Raw genomic sequence first — 27,257 nt, 5'->3', positions numbered from 1 at the left:
TGTAAGATCCTGAATCTGTCTGTCACAATCTGTACAGTAGAATAAGCACATCACTGTATCAAGCTGCCTGCAAATATTGGCACTTGTAGAAACCAAAATAAGAGTATTTAAAGGGACACTCAGGTTTTATTAAATTTTCATGATTCAGATACAACATGTAATTTTAAACAACTTTCCAATTTACTTCCATTAAAAAAAATGTGCACAGTCTTTTATATTTACACATTTTTTGAGTCACCAGCTCCTACTGAGCATGTGCAAGAACTCAGACTATACGTATATGCATTTGTGATTGGCTGATTGCTATCACATGGTACAGGGGGAGTGGAAATATACATAACTTTGAAACTTGTTAGAATAAAATCTACTACTCATTTGAAATTCAGAGCAAATTCTATTATATTGTCTTGTTATCTTGCATTTGTTCATTATGCAAATCTGCTGTGTTTACTGCTCCTTTAACCACTGAGCTTGATACCAGGTATTTAACACGTTTTATGGGGGATTCCCATGCTTCACCCCTAGACAGTGTACTAATTTATTTACAAATTCTGCAGCTCTCAGTTCTTTAGTTCTGTGAAGTTGAAAATTAAGGAAAGATATTGAGAAACACTTTGCTACATGTTATATTTTTTTTCTTAACAGGTAAAATATGTTTCAACACTTTAATATCTCTTGTAAGTTATGTACTCTGTATATAGACAATTATTTCTCAACCTTCCTCACCCCATTTTGCCATATGTGAGTATTTTAAAAACATCAAATCAACACAGCTTGCTGACGCAAAGTGGGTGGATATTAGATAAGACTGGATCATCCACCAGGAGAAAGCAGACACTAGAGGGGAAGCTCAAATGTCGATCAAATACATAAGTCCCGCCTTCCAATTCACTAACACCAAAACAAGGCAGATTGATATGTAATGTTAAATATTTGTGGCTGAATTATTAACATTTCAGTTACTATCATCTGTTATTTCTTTGTGGTAAAAGAGCAGTATGCAGCATATGCACAAGGAATGTATGTTGGGCTATTGGAGCAATTGGGAAGGTATATAACAATTTTGTTTTTAGTTCCCACACTTTTTGTTGCTTATATTTACAACCTAAACTGTTCTAGATGTAATATGGGATACATGGAAGCACTTCTTATAGCTCTTCATATAGCAGCGTAGATTAATTTGTCTCAGAAGTTGCGGCATACGGTTTTTATAACCACAGTCTGTATTATAATATTAAAATGTGGCACAGTGGTAATGGAGAAGGAGGTATTTACACGTTTGTTAGATCGCTTGCCTTTTGCTGATTAAAGAGACATAAAACCCAAAATTTATCTTTCATAATTCAGATAGAGAATGCAATTTTAAACAACTTTTTAAATTACTTTACTATTTTATTCATTCTCTTGGAATCGTTTGTTGAAAATCAGTTATGTAAGCTGAGGAGCATGCACATGTCTGTAGCTCTATATGGCAGGAGTTTTGCCAGAATGTTATCCAATTGCAAGAGCACTAGAGGGCAGCACTATTTCCTGCCATATTGTGCTCCATAAACCTACCTAGGTATCTCTTCAACAAGGAATATCATGTGTACGAAGCAAATTTGATAATATAATTAAATGTAATACTTTTTCTAAATTGTATGCTCTGTCTGACTCACACAAGATTTCACATCTCAAGCTTTATTTCTCTTGGTTTGTACTAGTGTTTCAGGTGTTAAAGGGCCATAATACCCAAATGTTTAAACACTTTAAAGTGATGCAGCATAGCTGTAAAAAGCTGACTAGAAAATATCTCCTGAACATCTCTATGTAAAAAAGAAAGATATTTTACCTCAAACGTTCCTCAGTAGCCACCTCCCATTGTAAAGGATTTCTAAGCAGCATATCAGTATGTCTGTCCCAGGTCAACTGAAAGGATGAGCTTCGTGCACTCTCATATTATTTCACCAATCAGGTAAAGGAAGCTTACTATGAAATCTCATGAGAGTTAAGTCAAATCTCATGAGATCACAGTAAGAGTTCATGACCTCAGCACTGCTGATGCTGATTGGCTGCTGTTCATTTCTTCATTTTTTTTTTTTTTACCTGCAGCTGGGAGCAGCTGAGTATAACTTTTTACACAGAACTCACTCTGCTGAGCTGAGGAGATTGTGAGGTAAAATATCTTCCTTTTTTACATAGAGATGCTCAGGTGATATTTTCCTGTCAGCTTTTTACAGCTATGCTGCATCAGTTTCAAGTGATTTAGCATATGAGTATTATGTCCCTTTAAGTGTTTTTTCTTGTATCTGGGTCTATGTTTATTATTTCTTCTTTATCAATAAAATATTGATTTAAAAAAATGTGTAGAGAGACAATATAATTTAAAAATGTTCCTTGACTCCCCCCCCCCCCAAGACATAAACATGGAATAAAGATCAGAATCTTGTCATACTTTTTTTTATCACATCCAGGTGAATCTTAGATGCGCTCTTGAGTTCTAGTCAAAAGTTATTTATGATTTATATATTCATTCATTCATCCTTATAATTTAAAGGGACATAATACAAAAATGTTGAAGCACATGAAAGTGATGCAGCATAGCTGTAAAAAGTTGACTAGAAAATATCACCTGAACATCTCTTTGTAAAAAAAGGAAGATATTTTACCTCAAAATGTCCTAAGTATTCATAACCCATTGCAAAGCGACTTTAATCAGAATGCTAGTCCCAGAGCTTGCAAGGGAGTGTGCATCAGTCATGTTATTTCCTATTCGGTTTAAGGAAGTTTACTATGACATCTTACAAGATTTCAGTGCAATCACATGAGATCAAAGCAAAGCAAAGCATGATCTCAGAACTTCTGATGCTGATTGGCTATTGTTTTTTTGTTGTTGTGGTTTTTATTTTTAACAAGCAGCTGGACGGCAGCGAAAGTTGAACTGTTACCAGAGCACTTACTCTTGTAAGCTGTAGAACTTTTGAGGTAAAGTATCTTCCTTTTTTACATGTTCAGTTGATATTTTCTTGTCAGCTTTTTACAGTCATGCTGCATTACCTTTAAGTGATTTAGCATAAGGGCAGTATGCCCCTTTAAAACCCTCCACTCTGGAGAGATTGTCTAAGATGTCTCCTCAGTACTGCAAGATCACTCAAAATGATTTTAGTCAAAGTTTAGCTTGAAAGCTGTTTATTTGTTCTGGCTGTGAAGGGGAGACACCTACATTACATTACAATATAATGTTAAAAAAAAAAGCTTTAACATATTGCGCGTGATTTCTCTCCATGCTGGTGAGTTTTTGATCATTAGGCTCCTGATGTCGTCATTTTTTTGTTCTGGACTGATATCCTACACGTAGATGGCAAGCAATAAAAGTGACAGGATTTATAATGCATGCTATTTATATTTATTTATAAAATATTTTACCAGGAAGGATACATTGAGATTTCTCTCGTTTTCAAGTATGTCCTGGGTCCACAAAACATTGCATTGATACAATAGGGTACAATAAAATTCAAAAACAATAATAATACACAATAGATGCACAAATTTTACATAGAACAGGTAAGAAATATATAATCAACCATGACAGGTGCATTCTGTTTTGAGATATGCAGAGAGGGTTCTCTTAAAGGATATTAGGCTTGGGGAAGGTTTGAAAGTGTGCGGGAGGTCATTCCATAACTGTGGTGCTCTGTAGGAAAAGGAGGATCGAGCTGCTTTCTTTTTGTATTGAGGCAAGCTAAATAATGTGCTGGTACTGGATCAGAGGTTATAGGAGGTGGGAATAGCTGGGGAGAGCATTCTGCTCAGGTAGGGTGGGAACTTCCCAGAAAGGTTCTTAAACACAAGGCAGGAAAGATGGAGGGTGCGTCTGGATTCCAGCGACAGCCAGTTTAGTTATTTTAGCATGTGACAATGGTGGATCCTGTAGTTACATTGTAGCACAAAGCGGCAGAACGAGTTATACAATGTATTAAGTTTATTAAGGTGAGTTTGCGGTGCAGGTGCGTATACTATGTCCCCATAATCCATGATAGGCATCAGCATTTGCTGTATATCTTTAAATAATTAAAAATACGTTACCATGAGGTGATTTTACAGGTCTGGGAGCAGCATTATAAAATTTGTACCATACATTGTTGCAGCTGCAATATTGCAGTGGCTACTATGGCTATATAATGTTATGTGTTGCATACCTTACTTGAATCCAAAGGGTTAACATTATTCATAACCCTATCTCTGATGCTAACTAGGATGTTGCCATTGATAAGTACTGGTCAATAAAGGTGAACTTGATGTTATGGATGGAGAGAGCTCTAACCCAAACAATATGGACGCAATATTGTTGAGAGTGATATTTCAACTGCAACATTACCTTTCATTTTATTAGGCAAAATCTGCCTATACTCCCAACCTATTGGCTGGAATTTGCAGTCACAGCTGCAATGATGTCCTAGCATTTTATGTTAATTGGACTATCAATTTAAAACAATTCCTCATAAAAAAAAGATTTTCGTTATGCACAGTAAAAAAAAATGTTCAATGCACTTTCATTGTGTATTTTGTCTGCAAGTTTTTTCCTCCTTGTCATTTAAAAATAAAAAAAATAAGTTTTGCCACTGCCCCTATAGGGGCTGAAGTTTATTCTGTTGAACTCAGAACATTGACCCTCCTAAATGCTGAACAGTGATTGCTTGATATGTTTAGGAGATTGTTTATGTCGGTTTATGACTGGACACAGCAAAGGAGATAAGATAAACAAGGCTCAAAGCTTTTCAAGTGGTATGTCTTTGACTGCAAAACAATGCAAATTTGTGTAGTAAAATGACAAAATCCTTTTAAATCCCTTATTTCTCTTGCAAGGTGTATCCAGTCCACGGATTCATCCTTACTTGTGGGATATTCTCATTCCCTACAGGAAGTGGCAAAGAGAGCACACAGCAGAGCTGTCCATATAGCTCCCCCTCAGGCTCCGCCCCCCCAGTCATTCTCTTTGCCGCTCTAACAAAGGTTTCTCAGCGGGCAGAATCAGATTCTTTAGCATTTAAATTTAAGCTGGAACACCTCCGCGTACTGCTTAAGGAGGTACTAGCCACGCTGGATGATTGTGACCCCATGGTGGTCCCAGAGAAATTGTGTAAAATGGACAAATTTTTAGAAGTCCCTGTATACACTGATGCATTTCCAATCCCTAAGAGGGTAGCGGATATTGTGACTAGGGAGTGGGATAGACCAGGTGTACCTTTTGTCCCCCCCCCCCCTATCTTTAAGAAAATGTTCCCCATAACTGACCCGAGACGGGACGCGTTGCAGACGGTCCCTAAGGTAGAGGGAGCAGTTTCAACACTAGCCAAGCGCACAACCATACCAATAGAAGACAGTTGTGCTTTCAAAGATCCTATGGATAAAAAATTAGAAGGTTTACTAAAGAAAATATTTGTTCAACAAGGTTTCCTTCTTCAACCGATTGCCTGCATTATTCCTGTAACTACTGCAGCGGCTTTTTGGTTTGAGGCGCTGGAGGAGTCGCTCCAGAGGGAGACTTCATATGACGAAGTCATGGATAGAATTCATGCTCTAAAGCTGGCTAATTCTTTTATCACAGATGCCGCTTTACAATTAGCTAAGTTAGCAGCGAAAAATTCTGGTTTTGCCATTATGGTGCGAAGAGCGCTTTGGCTCAAATCATGGTCGGCTGACGTGTCGTCCAAAACAAAATTACTAAATATTCCTTTCAAGGGAAAGACCCTTTTCGGCCCCGAGTTGAAAGAAATTATTTCGGATATCACTGGGGGAAAGGGCCATGCCCTCCCGCAAGATAGACCGTTTAAGGCCAAAAACAAGGCTAATTTTCGCTCCTTTCGCAACTTCAGGAGCGGCCCTGCTTCAACCTCTGCAACCGCAAAGCAAGAGGGTACCGCTTCACAGCCCAAAGCAACCTGGAAACCTTTGCAGGGCTGGAACAAGGGTAAACAGGCCAAGAAGCCTGCGGCTGCTACTAAGACAGCATGAAGGGGTAGCCCCCGATCCGGGACCGGATCTAGTAGGGGGCAGACTCTCTCTCTTTGCTCAGGCTTGGGCAAGAGATGTCCCAGATCCCTGGGCATTAGAATCATATCCCAGGAGTAGACAACTGGGAGGTGGATTTTCTGAGTCGTCAGACTTTTCACCCGGGGGAGTAGGAACTCCACCCGGAGGTTTTTGCTCAGCTGACCCAGCTATGGGGCATTCCAGAATTGGATCTGATGGCGTCCCGTCAGAACACCAAACTTCCCCTTTACGGATCCAGGTCCAGGGACCCCAAGGCGGCATTGATAGATGCTCTACAGGGAGTGCAGAATTATTAGGCAAATGAGTATTTTGACCACATCATCCTCTTTATGCATGTTGTCTTACTCCAAGCTGTATAGGCTCGAAAGCCTACTACCAATTAAGCATATTAGGTGATGTGCATCTCTGTAATGAAAAGGGGTGTGGTCTAATGACATCAACACCCTATATCAGGTGTGCATAATTATTAGGCAACTTCCTTTCCTTTGGCAAAATGGGTCAAAAGAAGGACTTGACAGGCTCAGAAAAGTCAAAAATAGTGAGATATCTTGCAGAGGGATGCAGCACTCTTAAAATTGCAAAGCTTCTGAAGCGTGATCATCGAACAATCAAGCGTTTCATTCAAAATAGTCAACAGGGTCGCAAGAAGCGTGTGGAAAAACCAAGGTGCAAAATAACTGCCCATGAACTGAGAAAAGTCAAGCGTGCAGCTGCCAAGATGCCACTTGCCACCAGTTTGGCCATATTTCAACAACATCACTTGAGTGCCCAAAAGCACAAGGTGTGCAATACTCAGAGACATGGCCAAGGTAAGAAAGGCTGAAAGACGACCACCACTGAACAAGACACACAAGCTGAAACGTCAAGACTGGGCCAAGAAATATCTCAAGACTGATTTTTCTAAGGTTTTATGGACTGATGAAATGAGAGTGAGTCTTGATGGGCCAGATGGATGGGCCCGTGGCTGGATTGGTAAAGGGCAGAGAGCTCCAGTCCGACTCAGACGCCAGCAAGGTGGAGGTGGAGTACTGGTTTGGGCTGGTATCATCAAAGATGAGCTTGTGGGGCCTTTTCGGGTTGAGGATGGAGTCAAGCTCAACTCCCAGTCCTACTGCCAGTTTCTGGAAGACACCTTCTTCAAGCAGTGGTACAGGAAGAAGTCTGCATCCTTCAAGAAAAACATGATTTTCATGCAGGACAATGCTCCATCACACGCGTCCAAGTACTCCACAGCGTGGCTGGCAAGAAAGGGTATAAAAGAAGGAAATCTAATGACATGGCCTCCTTGTTCACCTGATCTGAACCCCATTGAGAACCTGTGGTCCATCATCAAATGTGAGATTTACAAGGAGGGAAAACAGTACACCTCTCTGAACAGTGTCTGGGAGGCTGTGGTTGCTGCTGCACGCAATGTTGATGGTGAACAGATCAAAACACTGACAGAATCCATGGATGGCAGGCTTTTGAGTGTCCTTGCAAAGAAAGGTGGCTATATTGGTCACTGATTTGTTTTTGTTTTGTTTTTGAATGTCAGAAATGTATATTTGTGAATGTTGAGATGTTATATTGGTTTCACTGGTAAAAATAAATAATTGAAATTGGTATATATTTGTTTTTTATTAAGTTGCCTAATAATTATGCACAGTAATAGTCACCTGCACACACAGATATCCCCCTAAAATAGCTATAACTAAAAACAAACTAAAAACTACTTCCAAAACTATTCAGCTTTGATATTAATGAGTTTTTTGGGTTCATTGAGAACATGGTTGTTGTTCAATAATAAAATTAATCCTCAAAAATACAACTTGCCTAATAATTCTGCACTCCCTGTAGTAGCGCCTTGGTCCTTCAGTCTAGCTTATGTCTTTCCACCGTTTCCCCTTCTCCCTCGGCTAGTAGCCAGAATCAAACAGGAGAAGGCTTCGGTAATTCTGATAGCGTCTGCGTGGCCACGCAGGACTTGGTATGCAGACCTAGTGGACATATCATCTGTTCCACCATGGAAGCTGCCATCGAGGCAGGATCTTCTAATACAGGGTCCATTCAAGCATCCAAATCTAGTTTCTCTGCAACTGACTGCTTGGAGATTGAACACTTAATTCTAGCTAAGCGTGGGTTCTCTGAATCAGTTATAGATACTCTGATCCAGGCTAGAAAGCCTGTCACCAGGAAGATTTACCATAAGATATGGCGCAAATATCTTTGTTGGTGTGAATCCAAGGGTTACTCGTGGAGTAAGATTAGGATTCACAGGATATTGTCCTTTCTCCAAGAAGGATGGGAGAAAGGATTGTCAGCTAGTTCCTTAAAGGGACAGATATCTGCTCTGTCTATCCTGTTACACAAGCGCCTGGCAGAAATACCAGACGTTCAAGCGTTTGCACAGGCTTTAGTTAGAATCAAGCCTGTCTATAAACCTGTGGCTCCTCCATGGAGTCTAAATTTAGTTCTTTCAGTTCTTCAAGGGGTTCCGTTTGAACCTTTACATTCCATAGATATTAAGTTATTATCTTGGAAAGTTTTGTTTTTGGTAACTATATCTTCTGCTCGAAGAGTTTCAGAATTGTCTGCTTTGCAGTGTAATTCACCCTATCTGGTGTTCCATACAGATAAGGTAGTTTTGCGTACCAAACCTGGTTTTCTTCCTAAGGTTGTTTCTAACAAGAATATTAACCAGGAAATAATTGTTCCTTCTCTGTGTCCTAATCCAACTTCAAAGAAGGAACGTCTGTTACACAATCTTGATGTGGTTCGTGCTTTAAAATTCTATTTACAAGCAACTAAAGATTTCAGACAAACATCATCCTTGTTTGTTGTCTATTCTGGTAAGAGGAGAGGTCAGAAAGTGACTGCTACCTCTCTTTCCTTCTGGCTGAAAAGCATCATCCGATTGGCTTATGAGACTGCTGGACGGCAGCCTCCTGAAAGAATTACAGCTCATTCCACCAGAGCTGTGGCTTCCACTTGGGCCTTCAAGAATGAGGCTTCTGTTGAACAGATTTGTAAGGCAGCGACTTGGTTTTCACTGCATACGTTTGCCAAATTTTACAAATTCAATACTTTTGCTTCTTCGGAGGCTATTTTAGGGAGTAAGGTTTTGCAAGCAGTGGTGCCTTCCGTTTAGGTTACCTGTCTTGTTCCCTCCCTTCATCCGTGTCCTAAAGCTTTGGTATTGGTATCCCACAAGTAAGGATGAATCCGTGGACTGGATACACCTTGCAAGAGAAAACAGAATTTATGCTTACCTGATAAATTACTTTCTCGTGCGGTGTATCCAGTCCACGGCCCGCCCTGGCAATTAAGTCAGGTTAAATTTTTTTGTTTAAACTACAGTCACCACTGCACCCTATGGTTTCTCCTTTTTCTCCTAACCGTCGGTCGAATGACTGGGGGGGGGGGGTGGAGCCTGAGGGGGAGCTATATGGACAGCTCTGCTGTGTGCTCTCTTTGCCACTTCCTGTAGGGAATGAGAATATCCCACAAGTAAGGATGAATCCGTGGACTGGATACACCGCAAGAGAAAGTAATTTATCAGGTAAGCATAAATTCTGTTTTTTTTAATACTGATCTTCTGCAATACAATGATTACTTTCTGATGCAAATAAAACACTTTATTGTCTCTTTTAAAGACTGGATACACCGCAAGAGAAAGTAATTTATCAGGTAAGCATAAATTCTGTTTTCTCTTGAAAGGTGTATCCAGCCCACGGATTCATCCTTACTTGAGAGACTCTTTATGTGTAGTACCTATAAGCTGCACAAGAACACTACAAACTGCATTGTTGGTCCCCTGCAGATCCAGTTATTTTTAAAGGAAACAAATACTGTCTAGAGTAAAATAAAAATCTATTTTTACATTTGTCTTTACTTCTTTTTTAACTTTGGTGAATTCAAATTATGGTGAGCCAAGAAGAGAGGGCATTTTTTGTGAGGTAATATTTTTTTGGTTCATCTCCAAATTCACCATTTTCTTACCCTTCTTATGACTTTCTTTTTAGACTTGGGGGTCGATTTATTAAGCAGTGGATGGTCCGCCAGAAACGGAAGTTAAAGGGACATGAAACCCAAAAATGTTCTTTCATGATTTAGCCAGAGCATACATTTTTAAACAACTTTCTAATTTACTTCTATTATTTAATTTTGATTTTTGCTTCCTTCTCTTGTTATGCTTTGCTGAAAGGTTTATCTCGGTGAGCTCAGGAGCAGCAAAGAACCTAGGTTCTAGCTGCTGATTGGTGGCTGCATATATATACTGATTGTCATTGGCTCACCCATGTGTTCAGTTAGCAACCAGTAGTGTATTGCTGCTCCTTCAACAAATGATACCAAGAGAATGAAACAAATTTGATAATAGAAGTAAACTGGAAAGTTTTTTCAAATTGTATGTTCTACCTAAATCACAAAAGAAAAAAAAAATAGGTTTTATGTCCCTTTAAGAAGCAGCAGTTGTAAGACCGCTGCTTCTTAACTTCTTTTAGGTGGTGGACTAAAATCATCCCGATCCGATACGATCGGGATGATTGACGGCCAAGTCTAAACATTTTTAAAACACATTAACCTCTTGTTTGTTCCAGTTCTTCAATAAAAAAGAAAAAACAAGTTGCACTATTGGAATTAACCTAATCATCCAAAAGATAAAACATATGGAGAGTGATATAGAGAAATAGGTACAATTTAATCAATATCTATCTAAAAATATTTGGGCATATAAAAAAGAATATCACATAAAAATCACACAGAGTAAATCACAATAGTTAAAATCCCAATAAAATAATATACATATATTGTGTGCGCTCTCAACAATTCTTGAGATCTTTATAAGTGTTTGTAATGTAGCTCACAAACAAGAGGATGTATGGGGTCCTTGTTACCACAGATTATAACCACAGATTGAGTGTCTCCCCCCAAGTCCGTAACAGTAATCAAAACCGGCTGCAAATAAAGACAAAAAAGTTGTCTCAGTGGTATGATATAAGCTGTGGTTACAATCTGTAGTAACAGGGACCCCATACATATGGATATCCTCTTGTTTGTGAACTACATTACAAACACTTGTAAGGATCTCAAGAATGTATATTATTTTATTGTGATTTTAACTATTGTGATTTACTCTGTGTGATTTTTATGTGATCTTCTTTTTGATATGCCCAAATATTTTTATATAGATATTGATTAAATTGTACCTATTTCTCTATATCACTCTCTATATGTTTTAGCTTTTAGATGATTAGGTTCCTTGCAATAGCGCAACTTGTTTTTTCTTTTTTATTTACTACTTATAAATAATTTTAGCAATTTTATAATACTTGTTGCTTACTTTTGGTGATTATATCCAGCGCTTTTTTTCTCCCACCTATCCCCAGTTCTTCAATAACCAAACTTCACCCATTACTTTACCTTATTTGGAGGAACTAATCTGAAGTCAATAAAGATAACCAGCACTGTCATAATGTTGGTATAAAGTGCACGGTTTTTAAGTTATCAGTTAAAGCCAGTTAGTAGACGTGTGCATTCGGCAGCTTTGTTAAGAAGAAGGCAAGCATCCGTTTCTATTGCATTCTGCGGCTTGCAAAGTTGACGAATCAACATGTCTACCAGTTAGGGAAAGATGTGTAGCAGGGTTAGTGCTGAGGAGCCAGCAGTTTCCATTCTGAGAAATAGAAAATCTACATTTTCAGAGGTAAATTACATAAAGACTTGGCAAACAAAAGAGATAGGTGGATAATGTCATGTTCAGCATTTATGTTAAACAATTGTGCTTGTCCCACACTCCCTAAAGGAAAGGCCAAAACGCAAATTGTGTAACCTCGGTTTTTAAAATGTTGCAAATCAAATAGCTCATTTAGGCAATTTGCAAAAGTTTGATAACATAGGTTACATTTTTTTTGGCCTCTCTGGGAAGTGTGATATAAACTCAAATCATTACATAATAAAAAAGAAAATGTGTCCATTTTTTATCATATTTTACTGGACAGCCAAATGAAATACTGGATTGTTTGGTTTAATGCTGGTCACCTTTCAACCCTAGGTCTGGTGTCATTGGGTTCAACAGCTGCATGAGCAGAGAGAGAATTCAATATTTTCATTGGTGATAGGTGGTATCTTGTGTAAAGTCTATTAGAATTCTAATATGACATTGATCTAATGTGAACCTGCCTAAAATAGAAATAAATAATAAAAAGGAACATTATAAAAACACATTTTATTTATGAAAGAATAAACATGTATTACATGGATCTCCACAATTAAAATCTGTTGGGACTTCATTATTCACATTTTTCTTTTTAGATTCACATACTGTCATGTACGTTGGAACTTGGAGAATGCAGTGTGAAAACATAGTGACACTCAGTGAAATGAAAACACCTGTTTTGAAGTGTGAGGTGAGATTACTATTTCATTTGTTATTAAAACAAGATTGTGGATATTGGGTTTAGTGACTATGACAAGGTGAACTTCAGCCGGTGTAGTTATGAACTGTACTTGACTGACTCATTGGGTGGCATTTGAACAGGATTCTTTCTAGCATTTCTTACACACAACTTTCATTTTTGAATTCTGAAGTCGGAATCCCCCCCCACACACACGTCTTTATATGAGGTTTCACATTACTAAATCAAATTGAAATTTAAACTTTATGTTTTTCAAAGTATTCAGTTTTGGTAGCACTAAACCATAAGTTTTTGTTATGTAAGAGCGTTTAAAGAGTGATTTTATTGGTACTGAGCACTTAAAAAGTCAGCTAATCACTATTAATTGACTTTAATAAACAGTTTATTTTCTTTTGTATATTTATGGATGGTTCATAAAAGTACAAAAAGTGTTCTTATAAGGCGTGGTCACCCCAAAGCACACATTTTTGGTTATGCTTTTTTCTAGGGCCACAAAAACAATGACACATGTTTGTTCTTCTTTTCCTGAAGTGACGCAAAATGTACTGCCAAGGACCACATGTAGCCCTTGGGCCGCCAGTTGGCCTTCTTTGTGTTAGATAATTGTATTATTTCACTGCTGCTTGCATTTAACTATGGAGTCAATCACAATCATTTACATTTTTTATCTAATCAGTCTTTTACAGGATTCACTATTAGTCTATGGGGATTATTTGTGTTAAATCATTTAATAAGCTGTTCTAAATAATTGTGATTGACAGTCAGCTCCATCTAATGAGCCAATGACAAGTGGCAAATGCGTATAACCACCAATATGCAGCTTACTCCCAGTAGTACATGTTCTATGTCCCTTTTATTCCTTTTTCTTGGGGGGGGGGGGGGAGAAGACTACAACTACCTATTTTCATTTCACTGAAAAGAACATAAAGATTGAATTTGAAAATTCACTTCAGTGCATTTTAAACTTTATCATAAGCATACTCACCAGAGGGGTGTTTAGCTTTTGGCGCTGTTCTAGACATGGAGAACTCTACCGTCCACCAAAACCCCCTATCTCCACCCATTGTAGCATATATTAGCTTTGTATATAATACTGTGCAAAAGTAAGAATGCTTCTAACAATAGAAATGTTAATAGCTTATTTTATCAATTAACAAAATGCAAAGTGAGTGAACAGAAGAAAAATCTAAATCAAATCAATATTTTCTTTGCCTTCAAAACAGCATCAATTCTTCTAGGTACACTTGCACAGAGTTTTTTTAAGGAACTTGGCAGGTAGGTTGTTACAAACATCCAAATGGTTAGGGATTTTGTCGGCATATAGTCAGGTGCATGATTCAACAAGTATATAACTTATATGTAAAAATATGGATGAGTCAAAGTCTGACATATTTGGCTGTAGCAGAAAGCCGTTTCTTCTCCTAAGGGCTGGAGAGGGGTACAAGAATAAATTGTCAGGGTTTCACCTTGACTTTACTAGTTATTTGCAGCTTTTAATCTTAGCTGCCATTTTAGATTTACCTGTGTTCTCTCCTTGCTTGTAGCAGAGTGTGTAACACTCCTCACTAATCCCAGGCTCCCTCTTATGGCCAAACTGGAGAACATCATCAGTGAGAGACAGGTTTCAGTCCCAGAATGATGATGTCATCACTATTTAACTGCCTTATTCCTGTTTGCCATTTCTCTTGCATTGTCTCGTGTTCCTGACCACAGCTAATCTGACTACTCGCTTTGGTTCCTGACCCGGCTCGTCAGACTATCTGCTCTGACTTTGACTCCTGGCATGTCATTTTTGGTTTTTGGACTTGTAATATTTTGCTGTTGTTATTTTTTTAATAAAAGTTTGATTAATTTAGCATTTCACGTCTCTGTCTGGTTCCTGGTACCCTGACACAAATGCAGTCAACAGTGATGGATTCTTGCAAGTTTGGGGCAACTGAATTTCAGGATTTTGTCAGAATATATGGTCTCCTCAATGCTGAGAAGTACAAGGTGATACTTATCCATCATGTAGTACCATCAGGGAGGCATCTGGTTGGCCCACAATTTATTCTGCAGCATAATAATGACCCCAAATTCCGCATTTCCCGAGTTTAAATGGCCGTGATACTCAAAAATCATTTGTTCCTTCTAAAAGTGTTTTGTTTTCTCAAAAATAGATATTTATCTACTGAATAAACCAACTTTTACTATAGGAGCTGTCTGTGTTAGCCAGTGAGCAAAAGGTATGAACTGCTCATCAAGAGAGTATTTCAAACATCGAATAAAGAGTGTGCTGCAAATCTGCACCCAAAAGTTTTAGGCAGGTGTGAAAAAATACTGTTAAGTAAGAATGCTTTAAAAATAGAAATATTATTTTTTTCATCAGTTTAACAAAATGCAAAGTAAGTGAACAGAAGAAAAATCTAAATCAAAAAAGTATTTGGTGTAACCACCCTTTGGGGCCGATTTACCAAGCGGTTAATTGGCTCCAATGAAGCTGTTTCCACATGAGCCTTCAGGCTCACCAGAAACAGCAGTTAAGAAGCCGCAGTCTTAAGACCACTGCTCCTTAACATGTCCGTGCCTCTGAGGCGGCGAACAGCAATCAACCCGATCGAATATGATTGGGTTGATTTACACCCCCTGCTAGCGGCCGACAAGCAGTTCACCAGACTTAAAATTTCTGCTTGTGAGAGACCTTGCTGATGCAGTGTAACTACATTGTGTCTTGTTGCTGTGCCATTGTGTATGACTTCACATTAAAGGTACATAAAACCCAAAACATTTATTTCATGATTCAGATAGAGCATGCAAATTTAAACAACTTCCAATTTATTTCTATTATCAAATTGTCTTTGTTTTCTTGTTATCCTTTGTTGAAAAGCAGGTATGTAACCCAAGGAGTGTGCATGTGTCTGCAACACTATATAGCAGCAGTTTTGCAACAATAATATACATTAGCAAGAGCACTAGATGGCAGCACTATTTCCTGTCATGTAGTGCTTCAAGCACATGCACGCTACCCACCTAGGTATCTCTTCAACAAAGAATAACATGAGAATAAAGCAAATTTAATAATAGAAGGGAATTGGACATTTTTTTTAATTGAATCCTCTATCTGAATTATGAAAGAAAAATGTTGGGTTTCATGTCTCTTTAAACTGGCTTGAGCAACCTCACCTTGTTAGCAGAATTTGGCAGTTCCTCGCCCAATTGTATTCCTCCTGCACAGGTGTTTTGATGTCAGATAATGATTGTGTTTTAACCTACATATTAAATTGAGGATTGCTAGCACCTGTTTGGTATAATTGTGGAATCATGCACCTGACTATATGCCTACAAATACCCTGACTTTGCACAAGTATATCTAGAATAATTAATGCTGTTCTGAAGACAAAGGGTGGTCACAGCAAATATTGATTTGATTTAGATTTTTTATTCTGTTCACTCACTTTGCATTTTGTTAAAGGCACAGTCAACACCAGAATTTTTGTTGTTTAAAAAGAAAGATAATCCCTTTATTACCCATTCCCCAGTTATGCATATCCAACACAGTTATAATAATACACGTTTTACCTCTGTAATTATCTTGTATCTAAGCCTCTGCTGACTGCCCCCTTATTTCAGTTCTTTTGACAGACATGCAGTTTAGCCAATCAGTGCTCACTCCTAGGTCACTTTACGTGCATGAGCTCAATGTTATCAATATGAAACATGTGAACTAATGCCCTCTAGTGGTCAAAATGTATTCAGATTAGAGGCAGTCTTCAAGGTCTAAGAAATTAGCATATGAACCTCCTAGGTTTAGCTTTCAACTAAGAATACCAAGAGAACAAAGCAAAATTGGTGATAAAAGTAAATTGGGAAGTTTTTTAAAATTGCATGCTCTATCTGAATCATGAAAGTTTTTTTGGACTTGACTGTCCCTTTAACTGATAAAATAAACTATTAATATTTCTATTTGTGAAAGCATTCTTACTTTACAATATTTTTCACACCTGCCTAAAACCTTTGCCCAGTAGTGTATATATTTTTCACTAGTGAGCAGCTGCTAACTCATTTTTGTCAAACAATGGGAGTAGAGATTAACACCTTCAGTGAACCACATATAGACCAGGGTTTAACCTTTTTCTGTCAGCCACACAGAGTAGTGTTTATCCACGTTTTGACTGCCTACCTGTAGTGTAGGGTTGCCACCTCAGCCATGTTTTACTGGACACTTATGAGTTATACATGCTGCAGGGTGTGCAGAGAGGAACATGAATAGTGCTGCTCAGTATCACTATTTGTGTGCTGTCCAGGGTTGAAAATCATGTTCCTACCTGCACACCCTGCAGCATGTACAACTCATAAGTGTCCAGGAAAACATGGCTAAGGTGGCAACCCTAACTGTAGTGTTTAACATATAAATACGTTTTCTACCTGACTTCTTGGACTCCATTACAGATCAAGATTCTCTGGTCACATAGTAGAGGGATGTATGGTTCCTCTCTGTGTTCTCTGGTTTCTGAATATATTGCAATATAACCCTACCATATTAATATTAATATGTGAATGCAAGAATGATATGTTTAGGGACAGAAAAAAGCAAACAAAGATGTACTAGAAAAACATAATTTATGCTTACCAGATAAATTAATTTCCTTCCTGTCAGGGAGAGTCCACAACTTCATTCCTTACTGTTGGGAAAACTATACCCAAGCTCCAGAGGACACTGAATGAATAACGGGAGGGAAGAAAAAAAGAGGCGGACCCTATTATGAGGGCACCACAGCCTGCAAAACTGTTCTCCCGAAAGCTCAAACTTGTAAAATGTAGAAAAAATGTGTAAGGAGGACCAGGTAGCCGCCTTACTAATCTGATCCATAGAAGCTTCATTCTTAAAAGCCCAGGAGGAAGCCACTGCTCTAGTGGAATGAGCCGTTATCCTCTTAGGAGGCTGTTGCCCCGCTGTCTCCTAAGCTAAGTGCATGACACTCCTCAACCAGAAAGATAGGGAAGTCGTAGTAGCCTTCTGCCCCTTACGTTTCCCCGTATAAATGACAAACAAAGAGAAAGTTTGTCTGAATTCCTTAGTAGCCTGAAGATAGAACTTCAAGGCACGAACCACATCCAGATTGTGAAGCAAGCGTTCCTTCGCTGAAGAAGGATTAGGACACAAGGAAGGAACAACAATTTCTTGATAAATGTTACAATCCGACACCACCTTAGGGAGGAACCCTAATTTGGTATGTAAAACCGCCTTATCAGCATGGAAAACAAGACAAGGAGAGTCACACTGTAAAGCAGAAATCTCAGAAACTCTGCGTGCAGAGGCAATAGCCAGCAAAAAAAAGAACCTTCCAAGATAACAATTTAATGTCAACAGTATGCATAGGCTCAAACGGAGCCTGCTGCAAAAGACTAAGAAAAAGATTTAGGCTTCAAGGCGGAGCTCTAGATCTAAACACAGGTCTGATCTTAGTCAGAGTATTAGCAAAGGACTGCACATCCGGAAGCTCAGCCAATCTCTTGTGCAGTAACACCGACAGGGCCGATATCTGTCCCTTCAGGGAACTAGCTGATAGAGCCTTCTTCAGTCCATCCTGGAGAAAAGATACAATTCTGGCAACCTTAACCTTATGCCAGAAAAATCCACGCTCTTCACACCAGAACAAGTAAGTCCTCCACACTTTATGGTAGATACAATGAGTAACTGGCTTGCGAGCTTGAACAAGAGTGTCGATAACACTCTCAGAGAACCCTCTCTTGGCTAAGACTAATCTTTCAATCTCCACACAGCCAGCCTCAGAGAATCTAGATTTTGATGAACGAAGGCACCCTTTATCAGCAGATCTCTGCAACAAGGTAACCTCCACTGAGGAGATGAGGACATCCCCACCAGATCCGCAAACCACGTCCTTCGTGGCTACGATGGAGCAATCAGAATCACTGATGCTTGCTCCTGCTTGATGCAAGCCACCACACGAGGGAGAAGCTGTATTGGAGGAAAAAGGTTTATGAGTCTGAACCTCCATGGTATGATAGGCATCTATAAATTCTGCCTGAGGATCACTCGACCCATACCTGGGTAGCTTGGTATTGAGGCGGGATGACATGAGATCTATCTCTGGCATCCCCCACTTGCTGCATATCTCTGCAAACAACTCAGGGTGGAGAGACCATTCCCCCGGGTGAAAGGATTGCCTGCTGAGGAAGTCCGCTTTCCAGTTGTCTGCACCCAGAATGTGGATCGCCGATAGCGTAATCTGTGAGACTCCACCCACGCCAAGGAAATTCTCGTTTCTTCCTGATGGTTGATGTAGGCAACTGAGGTTATATTGTCTGATTTTAATCTGATAAACTGGGACAAACCCAGAAGGGGCCAAGCCTTCAAGGCATTGAAGATTGCCCGGAGTTCCAATATATTGATCGGAAGGGAGGACTCCTCCTGAGTCCACAGTCCTTGTGCCTTCTTGGCACCCCAAATGGCTCCCTAGCCGGAAAGGCTTGCGTCCGTAGTCACAATCTCCCAGGACGGTCTCAAGAAGCCCGTGCCTTGGGACAGATATTCTTGACAGAGCCACCAGGAGAGCGAGTCTCTCGACAGGTTGCCCAGCACAATCTGTTGAGGCAGATGTGAATGGTCGCCTTTCCATTTTTTTCAGCATGCATAGTTGTAAGGGTCTGAGATGAAATCTGGCAAAAGGAATGATGAGTTGAAAGAAAAACGGGGGATCCGCTGGGTTGCAGTAAAATCAAAATTTATTCATATCCAGTTAAAAGTTCACAAGGAAAGGCAAACAACACCATACAAACAAATAAACGAAGTGAAGTGGTGTGGCACTATTGGCTTCAGCGTTTCGACTTGCAGCCGTAGTCATAGCCTGTAGTACCTGTGTGTCACACCTGTTAAAATACTAGTACTTGAAACCTGACAGGTTAAAACTGAAAACGCACCCTCTTCATACAACTAATAAACCGTTGATGAGTAAGACCACCCCAATGGAATACAGGAAGGAATATAACCGTGATTAGAATAAATGTACAATGGACATAGAATATAGTATGTATGTAATAATTATAATAGTTTAGCATACCTGTGAATAAACAGAATAATAATAATAATAATAAACTTGTTATTGCAAATCAATCGTAGATAACATAATTACAGTAATTATTGAAATATATGATAAATTGAGGTTACCACTAAAGATATAAAAGCAGATATAACTGTAACTCCTATGAGGGTATAGGAAAGCCATTGATGGCATTAACCTCGAGACAGAATCTTGTCAGAATCCATCTGCTTCCAGACAACATAACATTAATCAAATCTGTCACTGGACTACTTTTCCCATATATTCATGATATATTTAGAATTTAATCCCTTAGGTACCCTGGTACCCAGTGTGAAAATCCAGTATGCTTCTCTCTTTTCCAGGATGTGATCAATATTGCCCCCTCTTTTGGGTTTACAGATTTTTTTAATAGCACACCAAGAAAAAGAGGTCATGTCACCTTTATGTAGTAGGCCAAAATGCTGTATAATAGGGGTAGGTGACCTTACAGTTTTAAAGGAGGAGAAATGCTCCCTAATTCTGGTGTTCACATCCCTGGAAGTGAGCCCTACGTACTGGACCCTACACTGGGCAAATTCTATTAAATAGATGACATATTTAGATGTACAGTACATGATCTGATATTGTAGACTTTCCCTGTGAAAGAACTCGAAAACATCGAGGTAATCTTAGCGTAATCACAGGGTTTACATCTTGAATGACCACATCTGTACATACCAACATGTTTTAACCAGGAACTATTAGTTTTATTTTTACTTGGTAGCATGGTAGGAGATAACATGGATCCCAAAGTAGGGCCTTTTTTATATGAACATCTTAAACCCTTTTGTACTGTTTCTATCAATCTGTCATCTGCCTTCAGAATCGGAAAGTGTTTCTGAATTATGGCGCAGACTTGGGGGAATTGGCTACTATGATTAGTTACAAAAGTCACCCCTTCAAAAGTTCTCTTATCTGTCTGATTGGACTTCAGAAGGCTGTCCCGTGATCTGTTCATGACAGACTTTTTCACATTTTGTACTGCATTGCGATGGTATTTTCTTTGTATTAGTCTGTTCTCCAGGTCAGTGGACAGTCTGCTGTAATCATTAGGATCTGAGCAGTTCCGTTTAAGTCTAATAAACTCTCCCTTTGCTATAGCTTGTGGGACATGTTTGGGGTGGCAACTAGTGCCAAATAGAACAGAGTTCCCTGATATTGGTTTCCTATAAGCCTTGGTTTTAATATGCCCATTTGGTTGACCCTCCAGAGTAAGGTCCAAAGAGTTAATACTAATGGCATTAAACTCATATGTGAACTTAAGACCCATATAATTTTTGTTAAGATAGTTGACAAACTCTCTTGCCTGAATGTCTGTACCAGTCCAAACGAATAACAGATCGTCTATGTACTGCTTATAAAGCGATATATAGCGTCTGTAGGGGTTACCATCCCCAAAGATGTGGAAAATCTCCCAAAAGCCTAAAAATAAATTAGCATATGAGGGTGTGAACTTCGCCCCCATGGCTGTTCCACATCTTTGGAGATAGTAAACCCCCTCAAACAGAAAAAAGTTGTGAGTCAGCAGAAAGCCTACTACTCTAACTATGTAAACTTTGAATTCCTCTGTAAAATCTGTAACGTGTTCCAAGAAGAAACACATGGCCTCCAGTCCTTTGTAATGGGGAAATGATCGGTACTTTCTATGGTAGACTTTATGCAAGTCAGCTAATACGGTCGAATCTTTCATATTTGTGTTTGATTTATACAGTTTAAGTTTCTGTGATTAAAAGGAATGGTGTCCATACAGGACACCATGAGTCCGATCACCTCCATACACTGAGCAACTGAGGGTCTCAAGGAGGCCTGGAGGGCAAGACATGCAGTAGTTAGCTTGCAACGTCTCTGATCTGTGAGGAATATTCTCATGGATATGGAGTCTTTTATTGCCCCCAGGGAGTAAGAGAACTCTTTTCCAAAATTATCTTCCATCCAGGTGATCAAAGAAGATTGAGAAGGGACTCTGAATTTTCTTCTGCTAGACAAAAAGATGGTGCCTGTACCAAGATATCGTCCAGGTAAGGCGCTACTGCAATACCTTGTGTTCTGGCAACGGCTAGAAGAGCTCCAAGAACCTTAGAAAATATCCTTGGAGCAGTAGCTAGGCCAAACGGAAGAGCTATGAACTGGAAGTGCTGGTCCAGAAAGGCAAACCTCAGGAACTGAAAATGTTCCCTGTGTATCGGAACGTGAAGGTATGCATCCTTCAGGTCTATCATGGTCATAAACTGTCCTTCCTAAACCAGAGGAAGTATTGACCATATTGTCTCCATCTTGAAAGAGGGAACACTCAGAAACTTGTTTAGGCACTTTAGATCCAGAATTGGATGAAAAGTTTCTTCCTTCTTTGAAAACACGAATAGGTTTGAATAAAACCCCAAACCTCTTTCTGCTGTAGGTACCGGGAGAGGAGAGATCCCATACGCAACCTAAAAAGGCAGCCCTCTTTTCTGGTCTTGTAGACAGACTGGAGAGAAGGAATCTGCCCCTGGACGGATTAGACTTGAATCCTATCCTGTATCCTTAAGATACAACCTCCAGGAACCAAGGATCCTTTACATTCTGGAACCAAGCATCTAAAAATGCCCCTACTCAATCCTATCCCGGATCGGGGGCTGCCCCTTTATGCCGATTTATTCTCAGCGGGCTTCTTAGTCTGTTTGGGCTTATTCCAGGACTGAGCCAGCTTCCAAGTACTCTTGGGCTGCTCGGACTTGGATGAGGATTGCTGTCGTTGGGATTTGTCAGAAAGAAAGGAACAAAAATTAGACAATTGCTGTCCCTTAGGCCTATTTTTCTTATCCTGCGGTAGGAAGGCACCTTTCCCTCCAGTAACCGTAGAAATAATGGAGTCCAGCCCTGAACTGAATAAAGTCTTCCCCTTGAAAGGAAGATAAAGGAGCCTGGATTTAGAAGTTATATCTGCAGACCAAGACTTCAACCAGAGTGCCCGGCGGGCTAGGACCGCAAAGCCAGAAGCCTTTGCATTTATGTGAATAATCTGCATATTTGTGTCACAGATGAATAAGTAAGCCATTCTCAGAGTCTTAATTCTCTCCAGAATATCCTCGAGGGGAGTCTCCACCTCAATGAGCTCCAACAGAGTATCGCACCAGTAGATAGCTACTCCAGCAACCTCGGCTACAGCTGCCGCCGGTTGAAATAAAAACCCTGTATGTTAAAACATCTACCTCAGAAAGATTTCCATTTTCTTATTCATAGGATCTCTAAAAGAAGAATCCAGAGGGACAGTACTACGCTTAGCCAGTGTAGAAATAGCGCCATCCACTTTAGGGATGAAGACCCACAAATCTAATTGAGAGTCAGGGACCAGGAATAATTTTGTAAAAGTAGACGAGGGGGAAAAATAAGTTCCTATTCTTTCCCATTTGTTACTAATAATGTTTGCCATCTTAACTGGCACAGGAAAAGTCAGAGGGACCTTCCTGTCTTCATAAACCCTGTCTAATTTAGGGATCTTAGGTTCCTCAGGGAGTGTAGTTCTGGTACCTCTAGCGTAGACAGAACCTCCTTTAATAAAAAACGCAGATGCTCCATTTTAAATCTAAAGGCGGGTTCCTCCACTGAAGGAGGTTTAGAAACTAAAGTCTATGACTCAGAAAGTTCACCCTCTGAAGCTACAGAGGTTAACTCATCCTCGGATAGCTGGGACATAGTAGCTAAATCCGACAAAAATATATAGATGACTCTAGGTCAGGAGAACTATGTTTAACCTTTATGTCTTACGTTTGCTAGAGCAAGGTAAGGCATTCAGGGCCTGCATTCAGGGCCGCAGACACCGCCGATTGTAACTACGCAGTAAAGTCCGCCAGAAAAAGCACCCTCCAGATGGAGGATTAGTTGAGCAGCGGGGAACTACATGTGGAGCGGGTAGCGTAGAAAGGGTGGTAATCTCTCGGTACCCAGATTCCTGAGAGGTAGACGGCTCAGGGTGGCTAATAGCGCTATGAGTATTAGCAGGCTTGTCTCCCTTCTTAGTGCTTAGGCAAATGGAACAAAATTAAGCAGGCGGGCAAACCACGGCCTCCTCACAATATAAACAGGAATTATTAATCAGTACAGAAGGAGCGAAACCTTCTAATGTAGTATCAGAGTCCTCCATAGCTAAAATATATTCACAGAAAGACAGATAAAAAGTAAACACCTTTATACAAAAAAACTAAACCTTTGTAATCCCAATGGCTGGGACAGTCACCACCTCCTAGACCCAGTGAAAAAAGCTCTACTTTGGAGTGATGTCCGCAGCAGGATTGTAAGAAATTAAAAGACTGCACCCGGTCACGTGGAGCGTAGGACAGGACCTCCAATGCTATTAAAAAGGAGCTAAACTATTATGAGCTGTGCAATACTCAAATATGTAAGTGAAACCTGTTTGTTCCAAGCCAAAAGCATACAGTTTATGAGCCCCAAAACGCTCACATTAAAGCAGTTATAAATAACCCCTAGCTGTTCAAATAATCTCCCTGAAGGAGATATTAACCCTTGATTCTATCGAGGCATAAAGGAATTACATTGTGACCCTGTATAGAAAAAGTGTATATATAAAACGGTCTTACCCTCCAGGATCCATGCTGGGGAACAGGCACAGTCTCTCAAGTGTGACAGTCTTGCAGCGGTGCTTCTGACATGGACTTGAGTGTGAAACAGCAAGCAGTGAAACTCGTCAACACTGATTGCTCAAGAGCGGTTAGGCGACAGTCTGGATGGGTTAGCAGAAAAACTTTCCCTGCATCTCCAGACTCTAACATTCATCAATACTCTCACTGAAAGGTTGACATGATTACTTAAAACTCCAGTCCTTTATTTAAGGGAACATACTCATTACAGGACTATCCAAATCTTCTGCCACTTCTCTGCCACCTTCTATAGTGACGAAAGGCAAAGAATGACTGGGGGATAGGGGAAGTGGGTGGGATATTTAAGCCTTTGGCTGGGGTGTCTTTGCCTTCTCCTGGTGGCCAGGTGTTGTATTTCCCAACAGTAAGGAATGAAGTTGTGGACTCTCCCTGCCTTATGGAAGGAAAAGAGTGCAAAACACATAGGCATTGGTATTGCAACAAGAGTAGCTTGTTGCCCTAGTGCCCTAAGAACAAAAGAATAAAGATCTCTCCAATATATGATTGAATTGCGTTGCAAATTAGATCAAAGACTGAAAAATTTAGGAGGCAAAGTATTTGTTCTCCAGAACGTTTTGAGTTAAAGAGCTATAATATAAATTGTTCTTTTTGCTTTTTAAAAAAAAAAATTGATATGAGAAAGGAAATGGTAAAGAAAGTTTCATTAAAAATTAAGGGCCAGATTACGAGTGTAGCCCAAACGTTTGCACGCAAGTGATATTGTGTTTTCTTGATTGTTTGCACGCAGGTTAAATTATGCTGGTATTACAAGTTGAAAGTAAATGTGATCGCTTAAGCGCAATCAAGCTTTACGCTAGGATAACTGCGTCTTCAGAGCTGTGGTTAACTGTTTTGCGAAACAAAAAAGTTGCAGAAAACACATATAAAATACATTACAAAGTACAGTTACACTCAAAATAACTCTAATAAAAATGATTAAAAAAACAAATTGCACACAAAAGTTTTAAGGCCCCAAAGATATGAGGTCTCAAGTGTTGGTGTTAGAAAATAAAAAGGCAGCCAAAATAAAAAGGCATTGAGATACATACATATACATGTCTAAAGATATCTATGTATGTATGCATATATATATATATATGTGTGTTAAGAGCCTGTGATAAGGGATGTAGTAGCGCTGGTTGTAAAGAGAAAATGGTAAACACAATTACTATGTGTGATTAGATAACAGATGGAATACAGAATACACAGCAAATCAAACACCATATAAAAGAAACACTATAAAATGAGTGGAAAGCTGATTCCTAAATGTCCCAGATGCTTGACCACTTATATGTTGTATATACACAATTGTAGAATTCGAGACTTGGGGTATGGGTGGAATGCAGACTTACAAAAACGAACCTCAATCGTATGAGGTAAGGAAACAGCACATCAGGAAATCCCTCTCGGTAGATTAGGCTTGGCCCCTTAGGATATAGGTGAAACTTCAGGGGGTTAAAGCCCTTTTTCCTCTGCCTCTTTCAGTGTGGATCCTCTCAGGATAGTATGGCAGTATCAACGATATATATAAAAGAAAGAAAGGCCAAAATAGTGTGATATTGTTTAAAAATCAAACACTTTATTCACATACATTCACTCCTAAAAATGCCTGCTTACATCAAAAATCCTCACAAGTATGAGGTATTTGTACAGCGATACACAACGAGTGCAATCCAATATATGCACTGTATGGTATTTAGTGTAGTTGGATAGCCACAGGTAGTAGAATGGCCACAGGTAGCCAAAAACAGATGCGGCAACAGATATCCACAAACCAATGTGGCCAGTGGATGGATTAAAAAATCTTATCAATAAAATATACTGCACCAGAGTTTCTGGTTAGTGAGATCAGTCCGTTCCTATAAGGTAAAGTCTAACGCGTTTCAAAGGTTATAGTAATAACTCCTTCTTCTTCATTTTATAAGTGTATATATGTATTTACACATATATAAAACATAAATACATATGTACACATATATAGACATATATATAAGTGCAGATAAATAGATGAAAACATGAAAAACATATTTATCCAATATTTATATTTAATAAAGGTTTTAACTATGTATTTACTGTTAATATCTTACATTCCAATGTTCTGCACATAGGGGAATATGTTCTGTGGAAAAGCAAGCGGGGATACTTGCCTAGATGTGCTAATTTCCTATGCAAATATTTACATTGATTTAATTTTGAGACATGGAGGATTTTAATTTCAGTTTTTTATCTCCCCCCATAATTTTAATGAATTTTGGTTTAACCATGAAAATAGATTTACCAATGCAGCAACCAGAAATCTATCTCCTACTGATGAGTTCCAAAAAGAACGAAACAGGCTTGTCTAGTGAGTGATTTCTGGTTTGCTGTAATAATCCTGTTAAAAGGATCGCTGTGTCAAAACTGTATTTTGAAGCAAAAAAACGGAGAATTTGCATATCTAATTTGCATATCTTACCCACAATTCTCTTGTGCATTGGTAACATTGTATATTAAGAATTTCTGGGGAAAAGCAAGCGGGATACTTGCCTAGATGTGCTAATTTCCTATGCAAATATTTACATTGATTTGATTCCAAGTATTTATATATATGTATATATTTCTATATATAGATATAGATATACGGCTAGATTACGAGTTGTGCGTTAGGTTTAAAAAGCAGCGTTAAGAGGTCCTAACGCTGCTTTTTAACACCCGCTGGTATTAAGAGTCTTGCAGGTACAGGTGTACCGCTCACTTTTTTGGCCAGACTTGGAAATACCGCAAATCCACTTATGTAAATTGCGTATCCTCTTTTTTCAATGGGACTTGCATAGCGCCGGTATTACGAGTCTGCCAAAAAGTGAGCGGTACACCCTCTCCTGTCAAGACTTTAAAGTCAGTAGTTAAGAGTTTTACACTACAACGCCGTAGCATAAAACTCTAAACTAAAGTGCTAAAAAGTACACTAACACCCATAAACTACCTATTAACCCCTAAACCGAGGCCCTCCCGCATCGTAAACACTAAAATAAAAATTTTAACCCCTAATCTGCCGAACCGGACATCGCCGCCACTATAATAAACATATTAACCCATAAACCGCCACACTCCCGCCTTGCAAACATTAGTTA

General features: G+C 39.2%; 1 protein-coding gene across 1 annotated transcript in view; it reads right to left on the bottom strand.

The window, feature by feature from the left end:
* The window catches only part of TCF3 (transcription factor 3), a 262,782-nt gene extending 237,083 nt beyond the window's left edge, over positions 1-25,699 (bottom strand). Inside the window, exon 1 of the mRNA XM_053703095.1 lies at positions 25,500-25,699. The gene's annotated coding sequence lies outside the window, so the exon portion shown is untranslated. The remainder of the gene's footprint in view (positions 1-25,499) is intronic.
* Between the last annotated feature and the right edge of the window lie 1,558 nt (positions 25,700-27,257).

The sequence above is a fragment of the Bombina bombina genome, chromosome 2 (genome assembly GCF_027579735.1).
Source record: "Bombina bombina isolate aBomBom1 chromosome 2, aBomBom1.pri, whole genome shotgun sequence".
NCBI lineage: Eukaryota > Metazoa > Chordata > Amphibia > Anura > Bombinatoridae > Bombina > Bombina bombina.
Note: the sequence above shows the minus strand (reverse complement) of the source record. Positions and strands in the feature narration are given on the sequence as shown.